Source organism: Callorhinus ursinus, unplaced genomic scaffold, assembly GCF_003265705.2.
Source record: "Callorhinus ursinus isolate GAN/ISIS: 27379988/994484 unplaced genomic scaffold, GSC_fseal_2.0 scaffold1, whole genome shotgun sequence".
In the NCBI taxonomy this organism is placed as follows: Eukaryota; Metazoa; Chordata; class Mammalia; order Carnivora; family Otariidae; genus Callorhinus; species Callorhinus ursinus.
In genome coordinates, this window is record NW_027397063.1 from 38,839,300 (window position 1) to 38,867,074 (window position 27,775).

The 27,775-nt window shown below is 39.3% G+C and overlaps 1 protein-coding gene across 4 annotated transcripts in view; it reads left to right on the forward strand.

Moving 5' to 3' along the window:
* The window catches only part of CMSS1 (cms1 ribosomal small subunit homolog), a 377,448-nt gene that overhangs the window by 234,113 nt on the left and 115,560 nt on the right, over positions 1 to 27,775 (forward strand). The window contains exon 1 of one of the 4 annotated variants that reach the window (XM_073892656.1): positions 13,521 to 13,631. The exons of 2 other annotated variants lie outside the window; for them this stretch is intronic. The gene's annotated coding sequence lies outside the window, so the exon portion shown is untranslated. Of the gene's footprint in view, positions 1 to 13,520; positions 13,632 to 23,747; positions 23,767 to 27,775 lie in introns of those variants that run through there. One more of the 4 variants, XM_073892657.1, reaches the window with a different exon arrangement.

Here is a 27,775-nt window from a genome sequence, read left to right on the forward strand (position 1 = left end):
AATAGATGATAATTGTTTTCTGTTGACCCCAGCATCTTATTTTTTTCCACATTCTGTTTTATTGCAGTTTTTTAAAATTCATTTTGATACCTCAGTGTATGCTATGCAATTAGACTAATCCAGAATCTTAAAAAAGTCATAAATAATTTTATTTCAAAATTGAATAACTAATAAAAACTAACTGTTCATATTCCTAAAACATACATTTTGTTATGTTTTATATATTGCAAACATATAATTTAATATATTTCATATATTATATTTATAAATATATTTTATGTTAAATCATATTAATAATATGAAATATATTATAAAATATTTTACATATCTATACATAAATATACATTATAAATATATAATAAACACAAAATATCACATAGGAATTGGACACAACTTAACAATACACCTTTAAATTATCTATGATATTATCATGACATATGTGTTATCTGTTAGGCTACCAATGACCAGAACTTGTCTGAGAGTCCAGCTTGTACAGAGCTGACCAGGATCCAATGATACACACTTGTAATGAGCAGATGTTGTTGAATTTTTTTTTTTTAAGATTTATTTATTTATTAGAGAGAGAACACGAGCAGGGGGGAGAAGTGCAGAGGGAGAGAGAATCCTCAAGCAGACTCCCTGCTGAGCATAGAGCCTGCCACGGGGTTCAAACCCATGACCTTGAGACCATGACCAGAGCTGAAATCAAGAGCTGACAAGAGTCGGCTGCTTCACCAACTGAGCCACCCAGGCACCCCATTTTTTTTAATCTTTTCTTAACATGTAATTGACCATGGCACACATGTGCTATAGTAATGTACTTCATTGCAGTTTTACCTGAGCAGACATCCACATTCCAGAAATCTACTAAAGATTGATACAGAGCAATACCTTTCCTAATGAACAGCACATTTAATATGTGCCCCAAAATTGCAGGAGGAGCTTTTGGTCCAAGGTCTAGGTAGATGGTGGATAGTAGCTGTTGTAATGGTTGTTAGTGGTGACGTATAGATGTGTATATATATCCTACTAAAACTCAGTGCATTCAGTTGAAGGATGGGCCTTATGGCATCATTTGTGTTATTATTGTCACTTTGTTAACTGAACCTCTGAGTGAGACTAAGGAAGCCTCTCCTCCCTTTCTCTGGGCTTAAATTAGAAATTCCAGGCTAGTATGGAAAAAGGGAATCTCAGACATGAAGGTACAAAAAGCAAAGAGAAGGTATTAACACCTAGGACCCATGGATAAATTAATGCTATATTTCTTCCTATAACCAAATTCAAAAATAATTATATTTAAAAATTTTACAAAAGCAAAAATGAAGACACCCCTTGCAATAATCATATAAACTTATTGTTTCAGTTGTTTCAGTTTTTTGTATTTGGAATGGGGCAAAGTTATAAATAAATTAATATTTAATCTTATTCTTTACATTTATAAAAATCTAAAATGCCTTTTAGTTATTTTCTACGGCTCGGTTTTTTCACAGAAAGGAAACTAGGTTGGGCAAGGATAAGATGACTGGAATTTTTTAAATCTGCAATATGTAATTTCCCCTAAGTGAAATTAAATTTAGTTTGACTCTGAGATAAATGCTATGTATGACACCACTGGAGTTGGAGTTCTCCTGCTCTTCATTTGATTACCAGTCATTATTCCTCATTTCTATTCTCTCCAGAAATGAGAGTTTTCATGCTCTGTTGACCGTATGCTTCCTGTGCCTTTATCTCTTATACCCTACATATTGCTCCAATTTAGGCCATAATTGTAAGTCATTGTATAATTCACCATAGCTAGACTTCCATCCCAGAAGTGGCTTGGAAAGATACAGTTTCCTAGGGCTGCCATAACAAATTACCACAAATTGAATGGCTTATAACAAGAGAAATTTATTCTCTCACAGTTCTGGAGGCTAGAAAGCTGAAATCAAGGTGCCAGCAGGGCTTTGCTTTCTCCAAAGGCTCCAGAAGAATCCTTCCTTGCCTCGTATAGTGTCTGGTGGTTGTCAGCAGTCTATGGGTGGTAGTGGTGGTGGTAGTAACTCCAAAATCTTCCTCTGTCTTCACATGATTGTCTTCCTTCAGTGTGTAGTCTGTGTCCAAATTCCCTCTTCTAATAAGGACACAAATCACTGGGTTAGGGCCCACTGTTATCCACTATAAGCTCATCTTGTTTATATCTACAAAGACCATATTTCCAAATAAAGTCACACTCACAGGTTCCCAGTAAACATGAATGGGGGGAGGTGGGAAGACACACACCTGATATAGGTAGTAAGAATCTTGTTAAGTTCTCTCAACTCCTTGAGCATTTAGGGGTCTGCACTTGAACATTTTTACTTGTCTAGTCTCAAACAAAGCATCCATGAGCTTACCTTCCACTTGGGACATAGATACTTGTTTTCACCATATTGTCTCTTACCTGGAAATCTATCCAAAGCCACAGAAACCCTAACTAATCAATTCTTTGGTCACTGCCATAGCATATGCTGAGTCCGTATCATTTTATAAAATTGCCCCTCAGGGCCCAGTTTTGTTCTCCAGTATTCATATGCAACTTCCTACTAAAATCAAAGCAAATTACATACAAGTGTTTTCAAGCATGGATTCTGTCCCACACTTAACTTCTTCCCAAATTCTATACTTTGTTCTTTGTACATCTGGACAGTAAGCTTACTTAAACTTGTGTAATATTCTCCCCAAGGCATTAGCTATGAAGAGCTACATTATCCCAGATTCTTTTACCACTTGAGCTTCCCTAGTATTCGAAAGGCTGGCCAAAGGTCAAATATTCGCATGCTTTCAAGATAGTATATAGTGTTTAAATCCCCTCCTTAACCAAAGATGCAGTTATACTGAAGAGGGGGTCCAGAGCAAAGGTCACAAACTAGCCCAGACACCACATAACTTCCCAGATATTTTTTCTTTGGCCTGATGGTTTTTTAAAGAAATTGAATTAGTTGCTAACGAGAGCAGATATCACAAAGAAATCCAGGTATCTGGCTTTTCTTGAAAACTCAGAAGATCTGGCAACTCTGGGTTCACATTTCTGCAGCTGTCCCTTCAGACAGAGTATGGGCTCTCACCTGCACAGTGGGCCAGTTTGGACTAAACCATTTCATTCATTTATGTTACCTATCTGGCTGTTGTTGGCATTTGAGCTGTCCACCCCTGACCCAAGACTTAAGAATTTAACCTTCATTTTCTTCCTAATGTGGTGCAAATAATTGTATTGAACATACTGGGGCCAAAGAGAGCAGATCATTGGTTTTCCTTCCTTCGGCTTATACTGTCTTTTGGCAGATTTCCACCAATACCCCCAAGTTCAGTGGTAAGATGCACACCTTCAGTCATAGTGTGTCAGGATTCCATAGCCTTTCCCCACTTTTTTCTCACTGTCTCAGATGTTACAGTTGAATTCAAATGTAAGAACTGAAAATTTCAAAAGTGGAAGGTAATTTGAAACTCAATCTCATGTTATTCTGTTGAGGTTAAATTTCATTAATCATAGCACAGGCCCTTCCTGAAACTTTTAAATGTGCTTTCCTAGCCTGTGGAGCCTCTTATGGCCCGTTTTACTTATCCTTTCTGCTTCCATGTTCTACCATTTACCTCTTGGTCCACTTATTCTGACTTCAGATTAGAATCGTCTTTTTGGAAGTCTCCTATCTAGACTCTTACAAGTGTCTTCCCTATAGTCACTGATCTTGCCCTATAGAACATCTCTGGGCAACCCCTGTCCTGGGTTTAGGGGTTCTCCCTGTCCTAGTCTCATCACATCAATTTCTTCTTACCCTCATAGTGTTTCTGTAGAGGGCTGTCACCTCAGCCACTGACCTTGGGATCCTAAACAATGCCTCTCTGGTTTCTTGGAATCATCAATATCACTAAAACACCCTCTTAATTTTTCATTTTCTCCAATGTCATTGGCACATTCAATTCATTCAGCCAATGGAATATTATATTCACTGTATGATTCATGTGGCCACATGGTCCTCTCCAGAATTCACAGGACATATTATCATGTTATGACAGTCACCACCTGATAGTAGGAAAACCCTAATTTGTGTTTCCTCATATTAGTAAATACTAAAAAACCCATCTTTACCTTTATTTTAAAGCTTCTTGGAATTTCTGATTATAAAAATAACATGTTCATTATAGTGAATGTAAAAAATACAAAGATAAAAATTACCCAAAACTATACCACATAGAATCATTGTTAACATCTTGATATGTTTATTTTCACATTTACATTTTAATCTTTTCCTGTCCCAGTTCTTTAGTTCTCAAACACTCTTGAGAGAAGGGCAATTTTTGTGACGAAATTTAGAGAAAAGAGTTATATAACCCAAGAAAAGTCCAGCCTTAATATTTCATAATGTTCTCAATATTGTACACATTCCTGCTTGTTTTATGTTAAATTATTTAGCCTTCTAAATATGATGAATATTGGGTTTTTTATCACTACCCCCCAAGGAGTGCAAAGATTATCTCTACAGTCCTCTCATTATTCTGATAGGATAGATTGTATCATGGGCAATCCATGTGTACAGAGCCCTGGCTTAGTCTTAGGCATTTGTCATGGACTGAATTATGTACCTTCCCACCCCAAATTCATATAGTTGAAACCCTCCCTCTCCCCATAAGTGATGGTATTAGGAAGTGGGGCCTTTAGGTGGTCCTAAAGGATTAGATGAGGTCATAAGGGTAGAGTCCTCATAAATAGGATTAGTGCCCTTATAAAAGTCATAAGACAGATTGCTTCCTTTCTTGGCTCTTCACCATGTGAGATAGAGAAGTCAACAGTGTGCAGTTGGAAGAGGGCCCTCACCAGAACTTGACCATGCTGACACCCTGATCTTGGACTTCCAGCTTCCAGAACTGTGACAAATTTCTGTTCTTTGTAAGCCACTCAGTCTGTGGTATTCTGTTATAGCAGCCCAAACTAAGACGGCATTCAAGGAAGAAGGTCCTGACGGATCTGGCTGTAAAGACACAGATAAAAGAAGGTTCATACTTACCCAAGGTCATGAGTGCCTGATAGACCAAGATCTCATGCTAGGGCTTTAAAGGGGGAAGAGGTAGGCAATAGAGAAGAAAACTATTTAGGTATATTTTATAATAGAAAAGTGTTAGGGACCAAGAATTATTATTGGCTGAGAGTATAGCAAGCCCCTAGCTGGAAACCCAAGTCTGACAGCACTGAGATTTTCTCACAACATTTTCAGCTGATGAACTGATGAATCTCCAATACATCATTCCATAAATATTGTTAAATATTCTAGACCTCACATTCACCTTTTAAAATTTTATGAGAGGTTTTTAGAAACTTAATAACCTAAAAATATCTATTTTAAACAAATGTAATTCAGCATTAAATTAATTGCAGTTGCTGAACTTACTAGCTGGTGATACAAAGATAAGGAAAGTTCATACATATTCTAGTTGAGCTAAATAGCATCTAGGTGAGAAATGTTTCTAGCACTTGCTGGCTTATGTGCTAATGATTAACAAGGGTGTCATAATATAATTAACACAGCTAATGCTGAGTATATAGGTAGCTATAAACAAATGTCTCATTGCTTTGGAAATCCATACAATCAGGTGACAGCTCCAGACCATTAAAAAAAAAAAAAAAACTGAACAGGTGGTTTGTCTGCAACTTTGGAGTAGCTCTATAAGAGGAAGTGATGATTGGATTTCTCAGGGTGGCAGATTGTAATGGAAAGCTCTGGACCTAGAGTCAGGACAACTGGTGCTGGCAGAGCCAACATTTAGCTGTTATGATTTTTGCATATCATATGCTTTCTTTACTTCTCCAGTGAACTAGATAAACTTTTCTTATATTCTGCAACTTTGCATTCTCCATGTGCGTCTGATCATTCTATAGGAAACCAAGAATGCAGTGAGATATTACTTTAAGGAAAGATGACGTGATCTCTAGTACTGAGCTTCTTGTCCAGCCTTAGGCATTTCAGTTTCATATACTCATTACATCATCAGGGAAAAAGGCCAATAAAAGCCTAGACCTCTCAGGCTGTAGAATCTGCTTATAAATTGGAATGGACAGAGTAGCTGCGGTTTTTCCAAACTCATGTTCTTGGGTATTACTAAAATGCATTTTATGTGCTGCATCTTGTTAAAGTTTTCGTGATGTGTCCCTGTAAAAGTCTGCTGGCCTCCTGCAAGCAGGGAATATGTCTTTGGTTATCTGTTAGCTTAGTTGGTTAAAATCCAAGACTGTGGGATCAGGCTCCATATGGGACAGTTGGCTTCAGGCAGAACAGTCCCAGCTTGCCCAGCTGGTTCAGAAACGCATGCATTTGATCTCAGAGGGCAGAAGTGTGAGTATGACTGGCTCAGCATAACCTGTTCCTCCTACTGGAAAATCACTCAGTGTCCATGTTCTTCTGACAGAGCTCGTTGACCTCAACCTTGTTTAGAATTACTGACTCTGAGCACAACGCCATGCCAATTTATGTATTCCTTAAAGATCCTGATGACCTTTCACCCAACTGACCATATAAATCTTTCTACATTTTGAGAGACTCTAATGAAAATAGCTTGTTATTGGAGGCTCTCTGACAGGTGCTGTGCTAAGTATTCTGCATGCAATCTCTCAGTCACACCTCAAAGTAATGCCATGCAATATGTGCTATTTTTATTCTTTTGCAGTTAAGAAAACTATGGCTGGAAGAAGTTATCTGTCCCAAATCCACTGACTGGCAAAGCCAGGACTCCAATCTAAGTGTGTCTGACCCCAGAGCCCATGCTCTGACCCACTGTACTGCCTCTCTCACGATACTACAGTTTGGGATTTTAGAAACTGTGATAAGCTCCTAACTATGGCATGAAACTTTCCACAGTCAGATGCTTGTAAGTGGGTATGGGTTGTTTTGTTGTTTTTTTTTTAAGATTTTATTTATTTATTTGACGGTAGAGATACAGTGAGAGAGGGAACACAAGCAGGGGGAGTGGGAGAAGGAGAAGCAGGCTTCCCGCAGAGCAGGGAGCCAAATGCAAGGCCCCATCCCAGGACCCTGGGATCATGACCTGAGCTGAAGGCAGACGCTTTACAACTGAGCCACCCAGGTGCCCCATGGGTATGGGTTTTAAGTTGTAACTTCTTGAAATGAAAAATGAGGTCACCTCTTTTCTCAGACAGAGAAAACCTGACAGTCAAGTGAGGCAGATGTCTGTTCCTGGATGCTTCTGTAAGCTTCCCATTAGTTACCTCCTCTCTGCCCCAGCAGCTTGAGATATTCATATTCCAAATATAAAGCTTTGTTCAGCTTTAGTTCCTCAAACTTCTAGTTCAAACACAAACTCCCATAGTGGAGAAGTTGAAAGTCTCTCCACTTGTTTTCTTCTTTGAATCCCCCAGCATCTCACCATCACCTCAGTGCACTTTATACCCTCAAACCCAGAGGAATCAACGGATCAGTCAGACCAATTTTTCCTGATCTGCTCAGCAGCAGAACTGCAGAGGCTTTTCAGTAGAAGAGGGAAGCTATAAAATGTCTCCTGTTGGAACATTGAGTTAAGCCCTGATTTTGTCCCCTGGAGCCACAGTTTCATCTGTGAAGTTTAACTTAAAGTTTCATCATTCAGCAATGTGTTTAGTATTCTGGAACTCTGTTCTTCCTGACCTTTTTTTTTCCCTTTAAATTTTTTATTGTTATGTTAATCACCATACATTACATCATTAGTTTTTGATGTAGTGTTCCATGATTCATTGTTTGTGCATAACACCCAGTGCTCCATGCAGAACATGCCCTCTTTAATACCCATCACCAGGCTAACCCATCCCCCCACCCCCCTCCCTTCTAGAACCCTCAGTTTGTTTTTTTGTTTTTCAGAGTCTGTCGTCTCTCATGGTTCGTCTCCCCCTCCAGTTTCCCCCCTTTCATTCTTCCCCTCCTGCTATCTTCTTCTTTTTTTTTTCTTAACATATATTGCATTATTTGTTTCAGAAGTACAGATCTGTGATTCAACAGTCTTGCCCTTCTGAACTTCACTCACACTTGAGTGAAAAGGGGCAACTTGAATGCATGCAGAAGGCATTTGGTGCAAGTTCAGGAAAAGGTCCTTGGTAATATGCAGCTCTTACGGTGTATTTCTTTTGAGGCTTTGTAAATGGACATGAAATGAAGGCTGCCTTTAGGGTAATTTCTCTTCTCCCTAGTCAGCAGTACAAAGTAAGACTCCAAAGTTCATGGTTTTCCTTTTAAAAAGGTCATACTGACTCAATTCACTATTGACACAGTAAATTATACTCAGAGTTGAAGAGCCCCTAGATAATCTAAGTTGTTTCCATTGTCCACCTTCTGGGAAGCTATCATTTTAAAAACAAAATACCTCTTATAATTTTCTAAAAGAGCTTTGTAAGTCACTGCCATTTGATGCTATTAAAGAACAAGGTTGGGGCACCTGGGTGGCTCAGTCATTAAGCGTCTGCCTTTGGCTCAGGTCATGATCCCAGGGTTCCGGGATCGAGCCCCTCATCGGGCTTCCTGCTCAGCGGGCTCCCTGCTCAGCGGGAAGCCTGCTTCTCCCTCTCCCACTCCCCCTGCTTGTGTTCCCTCTCTCGCTGTGTCTCTGTCAAATAAATAAAAATCTTAAAAAAAAAAAAAAAAAGAATAGGGTCTTCCATTTCACATTCTTCTTGAGACACTGTAAAACCCTTCACTCATGTGTCCTTACCCTGGCCTCGTTTTATCTTCATCTCCCTGATCCATCGCTATCATCTGCTTCTTCACTTGTGGCCTTTCTTCCTTCCCTTCAGGAAATAGTTTTTCAGCACCTATTATGTAAATAACAGTGTGCTAGACATGGGGAGGTGAGGGATGAAGATGAAGACAAAGGCCATGTCCTCCAAGGACTTAAAATGTAGTTCAGAGGTTGCATGTTTAAACGGCAGGGGAAAACAGGAAGGTGTACAAGAGAGTGGAAAGAGGCCAGGTACAGGACAGAGGGGTGATTGGGACTTTGCCAAAGTGGAAAGGACACGGCACTTCTGAAGGGATCAGTCATTCTGCAGCTCCAGCTTATTGGAATCATCCTGGAATGCTGGCCCAGCATTGTCAGAGCTTCCAGTTTGTCTAAAAAGTCAGAAATCCAGATTTTTATGATGTGCCATCTCCAGGTTTTTTAAATGCTGGCAACTAATTCACATTCTTCAAAAACATTGTGTAGGCCAAACAAAACATGTATGTCGGCTGAATTCAACCCATGGTCCTCTAATTTAGGGAGTTTTGGTCTGGTTAGTGAGGTAAATCACACATGTATGAAATCATTAATTTAAAATGCAGCCCATATGACTAAGATCGTAATGAATGACACAGAATGTTCCTGTTAGAGTTCAGAGAAAGGAGAAGGAGGACTGGGGAGATGGAACAATGATGGGCTCCAGGTGCTGTGGCCCCAGCTGTGCTGGGCATGTTGAGGGACTGTGAGGGAACTGGAGGATATGTGTTGGGAATTTGGTTGACCCACTGAGGTCTGGTGGCAGACAGCCTCCAGTGCCAGACTAGAGAGGTTGGGCTTTACCTTCTGTGTCATGAGGACACACTGAGGATTTGCTGATCTGCAATTTTAGAAAATAAAATAAAATCTCTTGGTGGGTAAAGGGGCAAAGTAGCATGCAAAGAGAAACCATCAGGAGACTCCTGCTGCAGTGCTTTCCCCTGTTTTCCATTCCTCTTCCTCTTACATCGCTCTACAGCACATCCCAAAACTTTCCAACTATTGCAATGCACTTCTAAAAAAGAAGCCTCCCTCTGGCAGGGTAGCTTTGAAGTATGCCAATGCCCTAAACCAGAACAGTATAACAAAATCAGACCAGATTAGAGTAGGAAGGGAAAAAAAAAAAAAAAAAAAAAAACCTTAGCTGCCACCTCTCATTGAGTGGAAACCACTGTTTAAAAAAGAAATAAGGTATCTCTTCGAGATATACAGATCTATCTAATACCAAGCTCAATCTAATATAAGCTACATATCTGTGTGACTCTAAAATGGGGATGGGAAGGTACAGAACTACATTCTCATTAGGTATACGAGTTATTTAGGAATAGCTCAGCAGTAGCCACAGTCAGAAACCATATACACACTTTGCCATAACATTTATTAGCAGAATTTTCTTAAGAAGCCCATAGATGTGCATAGAGAAAATAGCCTTTCTTTTCAATAAAGCCAAAGGCACTGTTAGAAAAAAAGGAAGAAAGGATACAGAGTTTTAGATATTAGAATATATAGCTATCTTCCAAATATACCTAAAGTACCAAAAATGAGTCATCCCTAAATACCCAGTTGAGTGCATTTGTGAGATGATGGACTCCCCTTGTGTGTCATTGGACAGTTACGTGGGCCCCACCTCTGGACACTGGGATTTGGTTAGTCTAAGGTGGGCCAAACGTGGACTTTTGAAAATCTGCACAGGGGTTCAGGACCCTACATGACTTTGCTTAGAGACTAGAGTTTCATTGTTTGGCCAAAGGAGGCAATTCTTAGTTGTTCCAGACCTGATTATGCAGGGTGTTAATTTTCTAGGGCCCTTGTTTTACTTACTCTTCTACTCACATTTTCATCATTTTATTTCTTATTAGTACTCTACCAGAGAATGAGAAGAGAAAGAGAAAAAAAGCCAGAACTGGTATTTATTTATTTATTTGTTTATTTATTTATTTATTTATTTCTATTTAAAGGTTTTTATTTATTTGAGAGAGAGAGAGAGAGCATGAGCTGGGAGGAAGGGCGGAGAGAGAGCTCAGCAGGGAGCCTGGGATCATGACCTGAGCCAAAGGCAGATGCTTAACTGACTGAGCCACCCAGCCTCCCTGTTTTGTTTTTTTAAGAGTTACTTATTTATTTGAGAGAGAGAGAGCACGAGCAGGGGAGGGGGAAGAGAGAGAGGGAGAGAAGCAGACTCCTTGCTGAGCAGGGAGCCCGATGCCACAGGGTTCGACCTCAAGATCGAGATCATGACCTGAGCCGAAACCAAGATTTGGACTCTTAACGGACTGAGCCATCCAAGCACCCTAAAACTATTTCTTAATAAGTCATTTTACTTTATAATAAGAGCAATAATAATAACAATACCAGTAACAACAGCTAGCACTTCTTCAACATTTATTACATTCCAGGCACTGCCTAAATGCTTTACACATATTAATTCATTTCATCCTCACCAACTGTATGAGGTACATGCCATTATCCTCCCAATTTTGAGGTGTTAAAACTAAACCACAGAGAGATTATTACATTTACCTAATGTCTCACAATTTAGAAGGATCAGAAGCAGTATTTGAAGTCAAAAAGACTGACTCTGGAGCCTTCACTTTTTTTTTTTTTTTTGGTAAAATATACAGAAAACATAAAATTATCATTTTAACCATTTTTAACCACACAATTCAGTGGCATTAAGTCCATTGCACTGTCGTACAACCAACACCACTATCCCATCTCCAGAACTTTTTCATCTCCCCAAACTGAGAGCCTTCACTTTTAAACACCACTCTATATATACCTCCCCAATAGTACTGGAAAATCTGGAAATGTTCACTGTTTGTGGTGGTTTTGTCTTCTTTTAACACAGAAGATTTAATACTTTTTCAATCCTAACATCCATTACTCTCCATTTGTCCTGTGTGCCATTGCATGTATCACACAGCCTGTCCCTGATACAGTCAGTTACACCAGCCTGTTCGAGCTTCACACTGCTGCTATCTCTTCCCAGATATTTGTGTGTTGGCGCCTGCATGGGCAATGACAGCTCCATCACTTCTTCTGGCTCTCATTTGACATTGATTCTAAGATGCATCCTAATATCAGGCGGCGTCTGGGTGGCTCAGTCAGTTGAGCGTCCAACTTTGGTTTCAGCTCAGGTCATAATCTCGGGGTCGTGTGATCGAGCCCCGAGTTGGGCTCCGCAGTCAGCAGGGAGTCTGCTTGAGGTTCTCTCCTTCCCTCCTGCCTCTCCTCCCAGTCCCAGTCTTTCTCTCTCTCTGCCTCTCAAACAAATAAATAAATCTTTTTTAAAAAATAAGATGCATCCTAATATTAAAAAACTTAAAACTATAAAAGTTTAATAGCCATGTTATCTTACTTAGGCTTAAGGAGATCCAGTCTTCCAGGCTGATATGTCACTGTGAAGTAGCTTGTTCTGGTTCCTCAACATTCAGCCTACCACCACTGTGTTCCAAGGTTCATCCCTTCCAGCCTAGATTACTGTCATATCTAGTCTCCCAGTTCTGACTTTCTTGGACAAACTGGACATCATGAAATCTATAATCTTGAGCAGCTTGTCTAGTCTCTCTGAGCCAGTAGAACTTTTGTTCATTAGGAGAGGAGCATAGAATAGATAAGTTTCCTTTTGATTCATAGATTCTAGGAGTTCTCAGACATCTTCAAGATGAAGATGGAATTTGGAGGTCATTGCTGCTAAAATCAAAAGAACTTAAGCTAGATTAAACATCTCTTTGTCATTATTTTACCACTTGGCAACTTGTTTTCTTTACTGCTGAGATCCCAGTGTCCTTATCTGCTACTTGTTGGCCATCTAAAACCTTCTTACCCCAAGATTCCTACTTGTTCTACTTGTTTCCTAATAATCCCCAGTATTCTCCTTTTTCCCTGTCTGCCCATTTAGAAAAAATATAACAGAAAATTTAAAAATCGACCCCATCCTTAATAATGATTTCACCATTAAAGATGTGAATGGCTTATTACCTTATATATGAATAGCTATATTAATTACTGTAAGTATAATTATTAATATATTATCTGAATACTTATTACTTAATTCAAAGAATGGTGGCCTCAAGTTTCTCTTAATTTTCTTACATATATATACTAAAAGGAAATTTGTAAACCAAATTTAAAGACTTCTGAACTTCTATCCTACCCTTAACAATTAGCACCTTAGGTGCAGGGATGAATACTCTGTTCTCCAGAGTTTGACAGTCTTTTAGAAGTTATTTTAAGGATTATGTTAATTTGAGGGCTTGACTTTTCATTAAAAAAAAAAAGTTGAGGGCGCCTCGGTGGTTCAGTCGGTTAAGTGTCCAACTCTTGATTTCGGCTCAGGTCAAGATCTCAAGGTTGTGAGATTGAGCACCACATCAGGTTCCACACTAGCCTTGGAGCCTGCTTGGGATTCTCTCTCTCCCTCCCTCTCCCTCTACCCTCTTTCTCTCTCTCCTTTCCTCTGTTACTAAAGAAAAAAAAAAGTTGACTCACCAGTTTTTTGGTTTTGGTTTTGATTTTGTTTTGGGGGCTGTTGTTGGGATTTTTTTTTCTAACTTATAAGGTCCCTAGGAAAGAAGTCAACCTAACTTAAAACCTCATCAAAACTCTGGGCTTCAGGGCACAAAGGGAAACTAATTTTTAAGAGCATTTCATTTCTTCTTTCTGTAAAGAAGCCTCCAGTTAAAAAGATAAACTGATTTTTCTCTGTTATTTTGAAGTATGGATAAGAAACCTAATCATCTCTCCACTTGTTTCCCTAGACTGTCACAAATAAATAATGTTGACGATAACCATTACCCATACTGAATGCTCACACCTTAGATTGGAAATGTGCTTCTAAATCCTCCTCTCAAAACTCAACTTCCTGAACCTTCTTGAATCAGGTAGAAGAACCCTTGTTTTTTTGTTCTATTGCTTCTGATTTCAGACATCTTAGAGGAACGGACGTTTCAGAAATGAGTTTGAGTCTGCTATAAACCTTAAGGAGCCCTCTTTTCTTTCTAGAGTTACTGGATTTTCTTCTGAGAATGTTATTGGGATATGGTGGATTGGAAAGACAGAGGATGTATCAAAGTAAACATTTTATGAGCTTCTGCTTTGCAGTTTAATTTACAAAGTAGACAAAACCTCTGAGTATTTCCTGTATGTCTTAAAGGACAAATTTGTCACCAGTTCTCCAGCCCCACTGCCCCCCTTTTTCCAACTACCCATCCCGCCACACACACACACACATGCTTTTTTTTTTTTTTTTTTAACATTAAAGCCACTCATCAGATGTGGGACTGGTGTGTGCATTTGAAAGCACCATGCTGGATTAAGTACGCTGTAACTTATTGGCTTAATTTACCGCATATAAGCCATTTTTCTTTTTTTTATGTTTTAACAAATGCAGCCCAATATTAAAAATGGAGAACTTAAAAACCCCTTGGCTCTCTGGAGGATAGAAGTCCTGGAGTGGAGGAAGGGAGACTAGCAGGAGGGCTTGGAAAATGTTTACAGTCCTAAAGAAACTTGTGATTTCCCCTTGCTGATTTTCTTTAGCTTCATATTCATTGAGGGCATGCTGGGAAATCATACTCATACATAGGAACTTCTAATAAGTTCCATGTTGCCATCTACATAAGATTTATTTTACCAAACAGCAATTTTTTGAGGAAATTCAGCAGTTACTTGTTCACATTAAATGTGAACACATTTAAAGTAACACATTAAATAGGTTGATAGAGGGCAGATTTGAACAAAAAAAATCTAAATAAACAAACATGTATTCTTATTGCTGCTCATATATGCATGGAATACCAATCTACCAACATATGCATAGCAGAATGCTATGGTAAGCATTATGTGTGATATAAGGAGAAACAGGATACAGTTCTTGTTTTCCGGTAAGTCTGATAGGATTGAGAGCCATGAACCCAAATGACATGAGATAGAATATTGAAATTAATATAATTGATCTATACATTGAGGAATCTACTTGATATGATGTGTTAATGGCAAGTAAATGTGGATCGCTGGCCCACTGCTACTCAAAGTGTAGTCTGAGAACTAGCTGCGTCAGCATCAAATATGAGGATTCTCAGCCCCCAACCCCAGACCTGTTGAATTCAAATCTCTGGGGGGTGTGACCCAGCAATCGGTGTTTCAAGCGGTTTTTATATTTTAAAAGTCTCCCAACTAATTCTTATGCCATTCAAGTTTGAGAACCATTGCTCTAAGCTGCAGTTCCAAAGCCACTCCAATCCTCATGGTGGGTATTGTCATCGAAGTGACAAGTGAGGAAGTGGAAAGTCAGAGAGATAAGTAACTTTACTAAAAGTCGTACTGCTAACATTATAGCAGTCTAGATTCAATCCCAGTTCTGTTGTACCATTTCATAAATCTACTCCTTCTTCTACTCCTGCTGTCTCATCCTAGAAATTATTGTCAACCATGAAAGCCGTTTTTCTAAAGATTTCCATCTTGGTTTTCAACTTTTCATATTACTCTTTCTCCCTAACTAAAAAGGTACTCACTTTAATAATTTTACCACTGCTGTAGTGCCCATAGCTGTCACCATTGTGATGCTGAGGTGCAGATGACACTTTTGGTTTGTTTTTCTTGCCATGTCATCATCATATGGTCAGTTGATATCACCAGTGACCATGCTCTTATTCTTAATCAGTCCACCAGCATGTCCGTGTGTATTCAGATTTGGTGTAGGGAAGAAAACATCATTTTTGAAGTTGAATTCAATTTAACCAATAAGTATTTATTGTCCAGCTATTTGCCTAATACTGTGCTCTGCACTATAAAGCCTGGATTCTGAGAATGTGTTTCCTGGACCAGCAGCATATGCATATTATCAGGCCCCATGCTGGACCTTCTGAGTCAGAAATTCTGAGGATAGGGCCTAGTAGTTTATTTTTAAAAGTCATCCAGATGATTCTAATGCATATTAAAGGTTTTTTTTTTACATTTATTTTTTCCTTTATTATTATGTTATGTTAATCACCATACATTACATCATTAGTTTTTGATGTAGTGTTCCGTGATTCATTATTTGCGTATTAACACCCAGTGCTCCATGCAGAACGTGCCCTCTTTAATACCCATCACCAGGCTAACCCATCCCCCACCCCCCTCCCCTCTAGAAGTTTGAGAACCACTGCTGTAAGAGACATGAGAAATTACAGACATGGTCTTTACACTTAAAGAGATTATCATCAGTTGTATTTTGCCCACTTGTCAGAGACTAAATTCAGACTAGGGTTTCTAATAGCTAAGAGCTGATGGGGGTATCATGATTTTGCTTTACTGTGTCTGCAGGATTCAGAAATGCCTCCTGCAGCTCGTTATGGTTTTTTTTTTCTTCCTCTTTCAATGAAAGTCAATAATTCATTTATAAAACCACTTACAGAAATTTCAGTATGTTCAGATGGCAATTATATTTTTTTCTCTCTCCAGGGGTCTCAGTTGCAAAGAATTCTTATAGAACAGAATTGTTTTGTTTATGTAGGCAGTCATTTGCCATGTGGGGAGCTTGAAAACAGACTAAATAAATGGTTTCGATAGTGATGTCATGGATAGTGGTGATTAAAGCAAGGATAATACAGAAAGCTGTGTTTCTTAAACAGCCCAGGCCCAGACCAATGCCTGAAATTCTGGGTCAGTTTAAAGATTTTTGTGTGATTATATTTATAGCGAGTTATTCCTTGTTTTCTCTCAGGATATTCTGCTTCAGAAGTCTGTCTTCTTCAGAGAGATGACCGAAAACATGTATACTACGTAGATTGCCTACTCAAGTGTGCTCTGTATACAGAAGAGCAGGCCTAGACTGTGATGAAGTTACCAATTACAGGATCTCTAAAATGTACACTCTGGAAGCACCAGTCACACAGAATACGGGAGCTTTCCCTCTCAGTAGCCCTGCCTACATTTTCAAATCTCATTTGTGAAACAGGGAAATTTCTAGTGCTCACGGTTGACCTAAATTAGGGGATCCCTATTCAGAGCAAATTATACTAACCCTTTCATTTCTTGCCCTTTCTCAGCATTGTCACATTTCAAGTCATTTGGGCCTGTCCTGTGAGCCAGGTAGGAGTATAGGGGGAATGTGATACTTATACTTTGGATAGCTTGTAACTAAGCAGCCTAGTGAGAGTTTTAATGTATAAGAAAGGCCACGGTTTTTGTATTAAATGTTGAATCCTGGGATCTGATTCATCCCATTCTTCCATTGGTATACATAACTGAGAATACTGATTTGCAAATGAAGTTTGACCTAAAGTTACTTCATCTAAAATACTGTTAAATCATATGAATTTTGCAGATATGTTATTCAAATACATGTTTTTTTCAGTGCTAATATAAGCCCTTATGATGAGGGAAGAACACCTAAAATTCACAAATTATCTAGGCTATCCAAGTCAGTAGTATGCCAGTTTGTATAATAAACCGATCGATGATTAACTAGTTTAAAAGCTGTGTACTATGCACTGAGTAGGGGATGAGTAGTAATTTAAAATACAGTCCTTGTGGCCTCTGCCCAAGCCTAAAACCATATGAGCCTGCTATTTCAAAGTGGCTTTGTTGGCCATCCAAAAAGCTTCTAGGTTTAGTACAATAGAGAGGCACTATAAAAAGCACGATATAGTAAACAAATAAAACCATAGTTGTCCCTATATCCTACAACTCATTTGTGCCCTTATGTCATTCTCTATCCCAAAGACCTCACCAAGGATCCTTTAAAGCCTTCCTCAACATAATTCAAAACTCACAAGGAGTCCTAGAAGGAAGATAAACTCTAAAGTCAAAGAGACATGACTCTACAACTAATGATGGGAATTTCGGAATAACTGCTTTATAAAATTGTGAACAATTAAATGGAGCTGGTGTAAAATTACAAGACAACTAGAGAAATGCACACTTAAAAAAATACCATTTTTCATATATCAAATTGGCACATTTTGTTAATGATCATACCTGGTGTTGACAAAGGTACAGGGAAATAGGTGCTTTTGCACACTGCTGTTGGGAGTGCAGATTTCCTTTAAAACAATTTTGCAATGTTATCATAAAGCTAAATGGTTGGATGGGTGGCTGGAAAAGCAGTTATAGATAGACCCAGCAATTACATTTTCAGGTATTTATCCCAAATAAGTCATGAGAGACATAATAAAGATTTAGCTACAAGGCTGTTTATCACACTATTGTTTATAATACTAAAAAACTAGAAGCAGTTAGCATAGGACTGGAACTCTGTATGCATTGGACCAATACTACTTGTATTCCCTTCGACCTAACCTGGAACCCCTATCCACTGCTACTCCCACCACCATGCCTACCCAGTGCAACCAGTAAGAAAACTGGCTAAAAATGTTAAGTAACTTCCCCAAAAATGAACCAACCAAGATGAACTCCAGTATTTCAGCCTTTTAAAGAATTCTGTGCCAGTTACTGTTTTGTCTCTATTTCATTAAAATCAAGAATGACTTGGGCAGGCTCATAATCCCTTACCTTCAGTACTGAAATCCAAAAGCACAAGTTTATGAAGTAGTTTTATACAAACTCATTTGACAACAAAACTTGATCTGAACTGACACAAGTTTATTTAGAGTCTAACCATTTCGTGTGACAATGGATATATCTTATTGCAAGAATGTTAATGTTCAGTTAGTGGGTACTGCCCAAGAACTTGCTGGAAGTGTTATGTAATGCATAATGTATGTACCATTTCACCTTTCTAAAACCTGAAAAATTCTTAAACACATGTGGCCCAGGAATTTCTGTTGAGGCATTTTGGGCCTCTAGTTTCTTCTCCAGCAAGGAGAAATCAACATACCTGTTCAGTATGAAATGAACAGTGCTTAGGATATGGATTAATTTCTTTTTAACATTCCAGCGCTAGAACCTAGTGCTTTATGTGACAGTGAATGTTTCTTTAGCCACACTTTTTTCTTAGCTGCTCCTAGTTTAGGTGTTTACTAGGTTGGGACCATATATTAAATGTTTTCCTAAAGAGGGTTAATTATGAGAATAGATTGAACTTCATCTAGAAGGGCCACTTACGGTGTTCTCTTAAAGATAATGAAAAAACTACCCAGCTTTTAGAGGTCATGATTCAGATGACCTGGCTATTAAGATGGACATGTAGTCAGAATGCAGAGGCCATATTTTATGTTCTTTATTTTAATGCTTTTATTTCCTGTTTGGACATTTCAGAGGAAACACTTATGACTGGACTATGGATGGCTAGGACAGCAGCAAAGACGAGCAGGGCTGTCCCTTTCTGAGTTCTTTGTGAACTCTCCAGCACAGAGAGCACTGTTTCTCAGTGTTCTGTGTATACTGGAAAGAGTGAAGACATATCTTCTTTTTGTGAATTCATAGATTATCTATGGGTCCGAGAAACAAAGTTCAGCTCTCTCCCCCTCACCCAGCAGGTGGCGCTGTGAAATAGAGGGATACAACAGTGCAGCGAGCTGCCTTTCTGCTCCACAAACCCAGTTATAACCTTAGCAAGTACCCACATGATTTTGGCACTTAATATATGACACTTGAAGTATTTGAAAGTCTCCTGAAGGTCCAGTGCCTCAAACAAGTTTTGTTTAATTTAGTTTCCAGTCTTCTGTAAAGCTCCAGCTTCCTTTATGATCCGCAGTGTCAAGTGCTCACACACTGTGACTCTAGCATTAGCAGAATCACTGTAGTCCTTTAATAAAAGTGAACTTTTTTTTCTGCACCTGGATGTTAGAACGGATTCTTTCTTCCCACTTGTGGGGAAGGTTACATTCTCGTCTTCCAGGTGTTGGCCTTATTACCCCTTCTGCTTGGGAAAGAATCCATTAACTACTGGAATGAATTAACCAGTTTTGTGGGACAGCCTTAAGTGAGCCAGCCATTAGCTGCCCGTTCAGCTACCCTAAGAGCTACCTAAAGAGAAAGGGAAGAAATAGACAGTTGTGTCTCCCAGACCTTTCTTTTTGGAAAGATACTTTTCTCTTCTCCCTTGATAGCAGTGTTTCAGAGTTCTGATACAGCAGGCAATTGAACCAGTGTTATAGTCTAAAAACTAGTGATTCCTTCAGGCTACAGTCTCATGGGGCACCAGACAGTTTTTACTTATAAGAACTTTCACTTCTTTTTCACAGACATTAATAGTTTCCTGGCACTGCCTTTCAGGAAATGTCGTCATGGTCTGGAGGAACCAATAAAAATACAAGTAACCTGTTTTGACAGATCTCTTTTCTGCCAGAAATTTCAGAATTGGAAGGGAGGGTGGTTGACGAACCAGTCCATTTGTATGAAGGCATAAGGAAAAATCGTGGATTTGCTGTAAGAGAGGAAGGTGATACCTGCCCTGGACGTGAAATAGAGAGAGCTCTGAAGCTATAAAGGAATTCCAGCTCATTTAGGCAAACTTCAAAAAAAAAAAAAAAAATCTGGTTAGATAGAGCAGTTCAAATCTATGGTACATTGGGAGATTTTTCCTTTTTTTCCTTCTCATTTCAAACAGTACTTATAGCTCTTTTGATCCTCAAATAGAAAACTCACACATTAAAAATTAACATTTGATTATGGGTATACACATAGCATTGCCATAATGTATGCAGAAACGAGGCCATGGCTTTGGTTTTGGGGGGGGGTTTAAGATTTTATTTTTTTAATCTCTACACCCAACGTGGGCCTCGAACCCACAACCCTGAGATCAGGAGTCACGCACTCCACAGATTGAGCCAGCCAGGCACTCCCAAGAGGCCATGGGTTTGGATAATTATTACCAAGTGGCTAATATTAGATCCTCTTTGCTTTTCCCTGATATGGCCAGAGCACAGATCTGCATCCCGCTAATGTGAGAAAAATTGAATGTTGCTCTAGGACATTAGTTGGAATTAGTTCTGGGGGGTGGGGGGTGGTCAGCTGTTGCTCTCTTGCAAGTTTTTGAGAGAAGTTGGTCACCATAATACTAAAAAAATGTAATGAAAGTAAAACTGATAAGATACTTCGGAAATGATTGCTCTCTTTTTTTTTTTTTAAGATTTTATTTATTTGATAGAGTGCACGTGCAAGCAGGAGGGAGGGGCAGAGGGAGAGGGACCAGCAGACTCCTTGCTGAGCAGGGAGCCCAATGCAGGGCTCAACCCCAGGACCCTGGGATCATGACCTGAGCTGAAGGCAGACGCTTAACCAACTGAGCCACCCAGGCACCCCAGCTTGCTCTCTTCTAACCAGTGAATTCAAAATACATTTTCACACTAGTGCTGATTTTGAATACTTCACTTTTTCTTAGGCCTAGAGTTTTAAATAATATTGCTTACTTTCCTAATCAGTTTAAGCTTCAACCTAAGTGCATTGCAAGGTACATAACAATAGATTAACCTTGTGCCAATTTTGGAGAATCTAAAGTTGTAAAGTGTAAGCACCTTGTAGTAGGGTGCTGCCCCAAACCTATCAAAAGTTGTCTGTGAGTAAAGATTTCATATCAGCAATAATGTGGTTTTCTCTCTCTGATTATTTTTATTATACCCTGTCCTATGCAATGCTCTTTTTTGATTAAAAAAAAAAAAAACTTTAATTTGTTTTTAAAGAGAAGCTACTCTTTTTCTTGGTTTGACTAGCACTTCAAATTTCCTTTTTATGTCAAGTCTTTATAATTGCCCCTATTTCAGACATATCACTATTGATTTATATTGGGGAAGTAGGAAAAGAAATTGATTTTGTTTCACCCACTCCACCTTTTAATTAAAAACCTGCATTTGCTACACAACTCTTTGGATATGTTGGAGAAACTTGCAGGTCAAGAAGAAGGTTAGAACAGGGGTTACCATCTCCTGTGCCCTGGAGGGAACTCTCAGTACATGTTCAGTCCCTGCTAAGACTGTCAGCCTCTCCCATCTTGCTGTACCTGGTCCCAACCTGAGAAAAGCAGTCTAAGTAGATACTGTTCTCTTCCTAAGCCCACCCTGTTTCAAAGCATTCCCTAAAACTTACTTGGAAGAAGGAATAGAAGAAGTTCAGAAAAGCCCAAGGGTTTGAGTCTTCCTTACTACTGATTCCAGTCAGAGCCAAGTCCCATCTTTGATGTCCTAGGGCCAGATTTGGAGGCCAACCCTAGACAGATCTTTCTGTGTAGGCCTTTTTCTCACCCTGCTTCAAAATTGCCCTTTCCTGGCCAAGGCTGTCCCCAAATGGTCCGTCTCTAACTTCCCCTTCTGACTTCACCTCTCATCATCCTCTGTTTCCTGCCATGTCTCTCTTCCTATTAGCTGCCTCTGGCTCTTGGTTTCCTCCTAAAGATAGTCACTGTGACAACTTTCAACCTGGAGAAGTGATTAAAATTCTCAAGGTTCACACTCATTGGGTACCCAACTGCATTATTTCTTAGGTGTGAGCCAATGATCAAGTGTCTTCAAGGAGGCTTTACCATATCAGCTAATTAATTACATTTTTATAATTTGATATCTTGATCCACAGACTGAAAATGAAATACAGAGAACTCAGCTGCACAGGTTCATGGGACTGTTTTTCCCTGTGGCAGGCCAGTTAGCACATGTCAGGATAAAACTCACCTCTGATGGCCTTAGGGACTGTCATTGTTCCAGATGAACAAGTTGAATTTACCACTCTCTTGAGTATTGCACAGACCATATTTTAGGACTAAGCACTAGACATTAAGCTCTGAACTGAAGGTCCACTGATCTTCACTTCAAATCTTATGTGCCAAGATCCTTCAGCTCTTATTTCTCCAACCCATGAATTATTTGGCAAGGAATGGAATGTGCCTAGAATTGATGACGATTTTCTCAGTGGCCACCTGCCCCATTTGGTTCCCTGCATTTCCAAATCCAGACTAACTGGAGCATGGTTCTAAGAGCTCCCCTGGACTCAAGGTAGGCGCCCAAATAACCAGTTTCCTCTGGCTGGCTTCTAGGCTTCTCTTCTACCTGTGGTCCTGTGATTTTCTTTTGTGCCTCTGTCAACTCAGTGTTTTGAATGACACAGAAAAATATTTGCTGACCCCTACTAATAGCATACTGAAGCAAGCTTTCAAATCATTAATGTGCACATTTAAATACAAGTGAGGTAATTTTTATTTGCAGTTTCCTGGAAACTATTGGTGGGAGGGAAATGGGGAAGGGGGTGTGGATGGGAGGGGCTTGTAGACCTAGACTAAGAAAACCGGAATCTTGAGGTTTTCCTTTAGACCTTTAGTCCATATTGGACCAAGGGTACAAGGGTGTGGATTCTGTGAGTAAATATCTTCGTTTGGTGCATTTTGTTAGGGCATCACAAAGGCAGAGAAAATTTTCAGTGCCAAGCACTGACCTCAAGGCATCTTGGGAAATAACCTGCTGGTCTCCCTACTAACTTGACAGCCAGGGTCCACTTTAACATTTAAAGTAGAGAACAGGGTGCATGCTGGGCATGACCTCCCTTTGGGTATCTCTGTGGGTTTTGTCACCCAGGAAGACTTTATTAAAAATCGTTTCAGCTCACTTACTCTTCTTAAACTTGCATCCTTTTTCTTTTAAAGCCCTAGAGTTCAGCATTCCCTTTCTTCCCTTTGCCCACTGATGTTCTCACACATAGAGGAAGTAGTGGTTTTCCTGTTTTCTTTCTGGGGGCATTTTGAGTACTGTGGTTCTCCTTTCCTTTTTTCAGCCCTGCATGTGAGTAAAAGCAAGTTGTCTTCACAGTTAACTGCAGGAAAAGATTTGTGGGGCTCTTTTTTTTCTTTTATTTTTGCCTTCCCTCCTCCACAACTGGAAAATATGAGGCAGATCCTGTTTATGTATGCTGTAACCTCAAAAGGAGCTGATATGCTGTTGTCATTAAAGAAGAATCCAGAGCTGTTTATCCTGCAGAGGAGTACCAGAGCTCTTAAATCGGAAAGCCCCACTCTGGGCCCTCCAGGCAGACTGTGGGGAGCTCTTTGCTGCTCTCTCAAAGCTGCTCCAAAATGCAAGGCAAAGATTTCTGCTACTGAATCTTCTCCCTGCATTCTGGGAACAGACACAACGTCTACGTTGTGACTTTGTAAGAAATCAGGGACCTTCTTCTTTTGTATTAACTTTTTCTTTGAAATCTGTTTTCCAGAGGCCTTTTGCACTCTAAAATATAACTTGAATGCATAATCTTCCTTCGATTCTCTTCTCTATAGATCTTTTATCATGTTCCAGAAATCCTTTTGAAGTCCATTCTATGGCCAGTAAGTTTGGCAAATTGTAATAAAATGAGCTTTTTTTTCTGAAAACTGGTAAAAACTGTGCTTTCGGATTACATCTTTCTTTTGAAGTTATATTCCCAATATTTTTTAATCTCATTTTCTCTGCATGTCAAACATAGATTCTCTTTTATAATAATGATTTTTTAATTAAAGCTGTATTTATAAGGATATTTTAACCTGTTATACTTTTCATGAATTATTTTACCGATCCATGTTAGTTCTGTTTTGTTTTGGTTTCCCTGGAGAGGGCAAATCCATATTCCCATTATAGGATTAGAAACTATCAAACCAGAAGTGGCCAACCTGAAACACACTCGGGCCAACTCTTTCTAAAAGATACCATATCAGTGCAACATGATTGCTTTTCAAATAACAAATTCGTCATGAGATGAGAGAACTATCCAGAACATGCCAATTATTGTCACAGAAAAAGTTACTGAGACTACCAATAGTCTGGCTCTCATCCCTGTCTTTCACCCTCTAGGAAGAAAAGGTTTATGATAATGAGGCAGAGATTTCACATTTTTAAGGAAGCTTAGATATTAGGAAGGACCAAAATTTATTCTTTGAACCTCTCTTCCTTTTCTAAGTTCTCTTTCCATGGAAACTTTATTATACTTTTTAAAATCTTATTTATTCCTGATAGTCAAAGTAAAAGAAGCCAGAAGTTAAATCCATTATAAATCAGAGAATCTAAAAAGGAGTGGAATTCTAAAACTGTCACATGATTTTTTTTTTTTAAAGATTTTATTTATTTATTTGAGACAGAGAGAATGAGAGAGAGAGAGCACATGAGAGGGGGGAGGGTCAGAGGGAGAAGCAGACTCCCCGCTGAGCGGGGAGCCCGATGCGGGACTCGATCCAGGGACTCCAGGATCATGACCTGAGCCGAAGGCAGTCGCTTAACCAACTGAGCCACCCAGGCGCCCAAAACTGTCACATGATTGTGGAGATAGGAAGATGAGGAGTTCAGTTTAATTTATTTAAAACCCTGAATAGCAGTTCTTGAGTTGTTGAAATAGTAAGTCTGTGAGAGTTGAAAAGCTATAAGAAAAACCTTTGAATATAGAACATCCTGCGGTTCTCTTTCTCTCCTTTACATGGCATTTATATTTAAAAATAATTTAGGATTTGGAAAGTGGATCTTCATCATACTCTCACTCTGGTGGCCCAGAGGGGACATTTCCATTTACCCATCTCATGTCCATCTCTTCTAAGATGGCAGATTCAAAAGTAGGACCAAGAAGGTCTCAACCATTCCTAAAATCACCTGGCCACTATTTTAAGATGAACTTGGACAAGGCCAATGGGATCAAGCCAAACCCACTTATCAGCCTCAGGTTCCTGTTAGGGCCAGTGTCTCTGTCTTTTTCCTTCTAAGTGTCTGGGTGTTATGGGGGAGACAGTGCAATGGACTGAAGGCCTTTCTGTTCAGACTGTGATTTGACTTCACACATGTAAATATTATGTCATCTTAATCAGATGCTAGTCATTTCTGACTCCTGCTTCTTGCCTGAGTTTTTCCTTTCTACTTCCTACCTGATCTTTGTTCTCTATTTTCTTTCATCTCCCATTCCTTATTACCCAAGAATTAAATGAAGCAGTGTTTAGATTATGAATTAAGTTCTCAGGAAAAAAATGAATTATGATAATAAAGGCAATTTGGGAAGAGTTTCATTCCAGACTAGTAGTAACAGCCTTGGATCAGGAACCGGGACTTACAGGTGCCTGACCTTGGGCATCCTATCTCTCTGGGCCTCAGTTTCCTTATCTATAGAAAGAGGCCCTTAGACTCAGCAAGCTTCTCAGGCCAGTACCCCTTGGGTATTAGGATTCAGGAAGGCTGTACTAGTAGGAGCTGAGAAATCTTTTTTAATAAGCTCTCCAGGCAGTTCTGAGTTAGCTGGCCCTCAAACCTTGCTTTGAAGACACCAAACTAGATATCTCAAAGATCACTCCTTCTCTAAAATTATATGTAAGACTTCTTGCAACTACATGGCTTTGCAAGAGGCTGATGCTTCTGGTAAATTCACTTTTTCATCTGCCATATGTATAACTAAAATATATTTGTTAATAATCTTGCCTGGAACACCCTTAAAATGTAAACAGGGGTGCCTGGCTGGCTCAGTTGGAAGAGCATGTGACTCTTGATCTCAGGGTCATGAGTTCAAGCCCCATGTTGTATGTAGAGATTACCCAAAAAAGTAAATAAACTTCAAAACAAAACAAATGTAAATAACAACTTTTTAATTATATATATTTTTAGTACTCTCTACACCCAGCATAGGGCTCAAACTCACAACCCCGAGACCAAAGTCACACACTCTTCCAACTGAGCCAGCCAGGTGCCCGAACAATAATTTGGATCAGAGTTAAATACCTCTTTTTGTCACTCACTGCCCAGCAAAGTTAATTCTATTTCATTCCTTGAATTGCTCATCATATGCCTATTTCTGTTAGTTTTTTATTTCCCTTCTAAAGGTCTCTCAAGTGCTTTTCATCTTTCTGAAAGACCATTGAAATCCAAAGCAGAAGTCCAGGTGCTCACACTCTTAGACCCAAGAACTGAGTTGTTTTTTTTAAACCACTGTCAGCATTTGCTGAAGCCCTCTGACAGGCAGCTTTATGTTTTGCTCTTTCTGTTGCATTGCAAAATGTGTCTATTCAGTGGGTCACAGTATCTATCCAGTTACTTTTGACATGCTTTTGAGGTTCCATCCAGTGATTGTCAATCTTCTGAGTAATTTTTTTCCCTGGATGCTTGCACATCATTGTATTTTGCCAGATTGAACTCAGTGTGTACTCTACTATCCATTTTTCTAATCTCCACAGATTTATTAATATTGTTTGGCCCCATTTCTGTCTCTTCTCCCATCTCCACATTTATAAAGTGCCATCTGAGGAACTTATTAATGTAATGTCTACTCAAGTTTCCGAGCTCTTTCTCACTCGCATTATGCAGACGTAGTGTTTTACAGCTCTGCTATTGCTTCTTACACGGCATGCATCCTATACAATTAAGGATACTACAGACAAAGGATACTTTTCAAATTACAGTTCAGGCAGGAGATGCCTCTTCCCAGAAGACCTCTTGCTGTTCCATGTAGAAATCAAAACTCTCATTTACACACACACACACAGGGAAGAGAAGAACTCTAATTTACTTAGAGAGGCCTTTAAAGGCTGGCCAGGGGACGCTTATATAAGCTTGTTTGCAAATTCTGGTTAGGTCTCCCAAGGTCACAGACAGCTGTGTTTTGAAATTTGTGTCCTTTGAAAGAAGAGTGGATGCTGGAATAGTTCTTACTTGACATGCAAAGACCTTGGGAAAAACAGACATTCACACATTGTTCATAGGTTTTGAGCAAATGGCAACACACCATTATGCAGAGACTCTGCCATTATCCCTGTGAGTGCCCAGTGATGCATGGTATTTTTAAGTAGACCCTGAGGAAAGGATTAAAGTCTACTTTCTCTTACAATCTGAGAAGCAGAAATGTTTGCACCTCTCTTAGAGTGTTTTGGGGCAGCAACCAGATTCAAAAAATAAAAGCAGTTAAACAACAAGTAGGTTGGATTAAGCCTTCAAGGAGTTTATAGAATAAAAAATTAATGCAAGGCAGTGTAAATTCCAGATAAAGAGGATGTAGGTAAATGGAGAGAAGAGAAGAATAACATTTCAGGTAAAAGAATTATATATAAGATAACCTTCAGGGCACCTAGGTGGCTCAAATCAGTTAAGCGTCCAACTCCTGATTTTGGCTCAGGTCATGGTCTCATGGGTCGTGGGATCAAGTCCTGCATTGGACTCCACACTCA